This window comes from Xyrauchen texanus, chromosome 44, assembly GCF_025860055.1.
Source record: "Xyrauchen texanus isolate HMW12.3.18 chromosome 44, RBS_HiC_50CHRs, whole genome shotgun sequence".
NCBI classification, from domain to species: Eukaryota; Metazoa; Chordata; class Actinopteri; order Cypriniformes; family Catostomidae; genus Xyrauchen; species Xyrauchen texanus.
This window is the reverse complement of record NC_068319.1, coordinates 871,501-876,088: the sequence shown is the minus strand read 5'-3', so window position 1 is coordinate 876,088 and position 4,588 is coordinate 871,501.

The window sequence follows — 4,588 nt, the reverse complement described above, 5'->3', positions numbered from 1 at the left end:
TTGTAACCGTGACTGTAAAAACATGGACTGTTGTCACCATGGTTTCACTATAGTAATATTGTTGTAACCGTGACTGTAATAACATGGACTGTTGTCACCGTGGTTTCACTATAGTAATATTGTTGTAACCGTGACTGTAATAACATGGACTGTTGTCACCGTGGTTTCACTCTAGTGATGTTGTAGCCGTGACTGTAATAACATGGACTGTTGTCACCGTGGTTTCACTCTAGTGATATTGTTGTAGCCGTGACTGTAATAACATGGACTGTTGTCACCGTGGTTTCACTATAGTAATATTGTTGTAACCGTGACTGTAATAACATGGACTGTTGTCACCATGGTTTCACTATAGTAATATTGTTGTTAACCGTGACTGTAATAATATGGACTGTTGTCACCATGGTTTTACTATAGTAATACAGTAGTAGCCATAGTACTATATATAGGAAAGTTGGCGACTTTTGGCAGGTCAACCAATCTAACAGAAACAGCCCGAATCTACTCTCAGTCACATCTCATCTTACATCCTCAAGTTTCTGGAAAGTCTCTGAGAGATTAAACATTTACGGTTGGTCCATTGAGTGATCTTTATAACTCATAACATAAGAGGAGGGAATGAGTCTGCGCCTCAGACGAGACCCCCGAGTGCTGCTCAAATTAAAAACAAGATCTTTTTTTCAACAGATGATTCAGCTGGAGTTTATCTCCATCGTCCTTTCAAAATGACTTCCAGTAGATAGCGAGAGTGCATTCACTGAAAATTTTAATGTCTTCTCATTTCCTCTTTGTGTATCTGCTCACCTCGAGCTATTCATTGTGCTCGGCCAAAGCCTGGAAGCGTTTGAAAACAACAGAAGAATTTAGATCAGGCAAAAATAGGATGAAATAAAGCACTTCTCCTATCTTCTCTGATGAGGTAACGTGAAAATGCGCCGCTCTACCCTGCATCACCGTGACATTCACACTGTGCATGACATTATCCGCTAGAAAGAGACGTAAATGAGTTCTGTGAGCTTTTAAAATGGGTGCCGCGCTCCTCGTTAATCACTGGCACAATTATTCTCTTTTCCAGGCCATTTCTGTGTGCGCAGAAATACAGTGGAAGACAAGCGTTTTATTCATGCAGAGAATGAAGGAACCTTTAGATGCAGAAATTCGTGGACAAGCACCGTCAGTTGTGAAGTTTTACGTCACTTTATTTCCACATTTGCATTTTTAGCTTTTCATAAACACTGGCTGTGTCCAGACTAGCATACAAACACACTCTCGTTATATCTTTAGTATCAGTAATACATTAATCAAAATGTGCATTATACAACAGATCACACTGCACAATACCGTATCGGCTGGACTTGACTGTGTATTCCAAGTGTGACAAATTAACAAATAAATACAATCTGTGCTTCGAATCACTCAGACTCCCAAAAGTTGAATTAAGACAGCAAAATAACCTTATGTAGCATATTACTCTTTGAAACATTTATTGTTGCTTAATCTGTTTTAAATTTAATCTGATTATGAAGTAATCAGTATGTGTAATCTAATTACGTTTTAAATCAAAAAGTGTAATGCATTACAATTATGAAAGGGGGCGCTATATCGCTAAAAACATCTCTGTATACATAAGTGAGGCGTATGAGGTATCATTTGAAAGCTTAAAATGTTTGGTATGTGGTATCCATCACTTCTGACTTATGTTACATAAAATAACAAATTAAGGCTTCAAAACATTCACATTGAAAATGAGCGCCCCCCTAGAGGTAAGGGGTAGAAAAAATTATATAAAATAAAAGTCCTTCACATAGCATTTAAATGGGCAAGTCATATATCAAATGAAAGCTCTCATTCTCAGGAATGTGACTGTATAGTTTATTATGTTGCACTAATAACACAGTTCAAAAGATGTTCAAAAGAATCACAAAGTGAAACATGATTTCTGTAAGTCATCAAATACAATCGTCTCGTTTTTAATGTTGATAACTGCTGCTGTAAGTACCAAATAACTAAACACTTTATATCTACTTTTACCTTAGGGCGATTTCTAAAACATGAGTCATTGTTTGCTTGTCTGTGAGTTGCTTGTGAGACCGTCAATCCGCGCATCTTATCACATTGTTGAGTGTGTTACCACGGGGACATAGCGTGTGTGGAGGCTTCCCGCTATTCTATGCAGCATCCACACACAACTCACCACACGCCCCATTGAGAGCGAGAACCACTAATCACCACCACAGGGAGGTTACCCCATGTGACTCCACCCTCCCTAGCAACCAGACCAATTTGGTTGCTAAGGAGACCTGGCTGGAGTCACTCACCACACGCCCCACCGAGAGTGAGAACCACATTATAGCGACCACGAGGAGGTTACCCCATGTGACTCCACCCTCCCTAGCAACCAGGCCAATATGGTTGCTAAGGAGACCTGGCTGGAGTCACTCAGCACACCCTGAATTCAAACTCGTGACTCCAGGTGTGACAGTCAGCGTCAATACTCACTGAGACACACAGACAATCTGAATTTTACTTTTATTATTTCAAGAGTTTTCAGTGATGATTGTCATTACCGTAATAGTCATTTTAACTAATTGAATAAAATATATTTTTTTATAATTTTCTTAAAATAGGTGAAAATTAAGAGGCAATACAAAGGGAGAACCACAATGATATATAAATACTTTACAATTTAAATAATATATAATTTTACTTACAAGTTGCTTTTTTCATGTTGTTGTTGTTGTTGTGAGAATCGGGGTAAATGTGCGTTACTGTCCTGGAAATAACATCTCAATAAAACAAATATAATAGCCCTAAAATTGGCTTTTTATATTTTCCATATTTTCTTTATGCAAAATTGTTTTTTTCAATTGTTTCTTTTGATTCCAGAGTAGAATTGAAACAGGACTTGAATTGAAATATTTCCTGCATTCCAACGATTCCAATGTTGAATTTAATCATAAAGAGTGATACATTAATATATATATATATAGCTAGAACTGAAGCTTTCATGTGTGAAGTGAGGTCTGCTATTGTACTCGTATTATTACAGAAACGGACTGACAATGTGATTTTATTCTGTTGTAAGTGGCCAGACGAAGGATGGAAATTGATTCTGTGCAATCCCACCTCCATTTTCATAGTCTAACAATTATAACAATAATCATTTCTTGCCCTCTATGGACAGAATTGATGCAGTGAAAACAGCATCACTGGAGTGTGTGTCTGTTCTCATACTGCCCTCTGCTGGACAACACACAACTAACACTGGACATCCAGTTCAAAGGACATGTAGAAGTGCAGTGTTGTGATATTTGGACATTTTGAGATGATCCGCATCAAACAATTAAATGGAACTAAATGTCAATAATGATGTCAATAATGAGCTGAAATAATGCAATGCTTTACAATAATTTGGCTCATTTGTGAGTATATTAGCAACTAGACTCTTTGACGTTTCATTATCAGCACAGCATTAGTTTAAAGGAATATTCTGTATTTAATGCAGGTTGAGTTCATCAGAGTCATCTTAAGAATGTCTTTAAGACGTTTATGATTGAGGATGTTTGTAAATCAGAGTTTTTAAAGATGTTTAGCATATGTTAGTTCATGTGAATGTTATTAAGCAATTCAATCACACTAAAGTCATGTTAAGATGATCACTTTTACATCTTTCCTTTCTGCATTCACAAACCCTCCTGTTGTGTTCTGCTCATTTTGACCCTGACGATTTTATTTTATTTTTTTTTATTGTTTTTTTTTTACTTAAAATACATTTTGACATATTGTATCTTTGGTCTTATTTCGCTTTGTTACACTTGTTGTGTTCCCAGTCAAAAATGACCGGTCTTTGGAAATGAATGGATTAGACCATAAAATACAGAAATATTACGTGTTCAGAAGCATCACAATCCTTTAGATGAGCGCATATGTCACAAAGTCCTTAAACATGCACACACACACACACACTCAAACACACACACACACACACACACACACACACACACACACACTCAAACACACATACACACACACACACACACACACTCAAACACACATACACACACACACACTCAAACACACATACACACACACACACACACACTCAAACACACATACACACACACACACACTCAAACACACATACACGCACACACACACACACACACACTCAAACACACATACACACACACACACACACACTCAAACACACACATACACACACACTCAAACACACATACACACACACACACACTCAAACACACATACACACACACACACTCAAACACACATACACACACACACACACACACACACACTCAAACACACATACACACACACACACACTCAAACACACATACACGCACACACACACACACACACACACTCAAACACACATACACACACACACACACACACTCAAACACACACATACACACACACTCAAACACACATACACACACACTCAAACACATGCACATACACACACACACACATACACTCAAACACACACACACACACACACACACACGTTGTGTTTCCATGTTTTATGGGGACTTTCCATAGACATAATGGTTTTTATACTGTACAA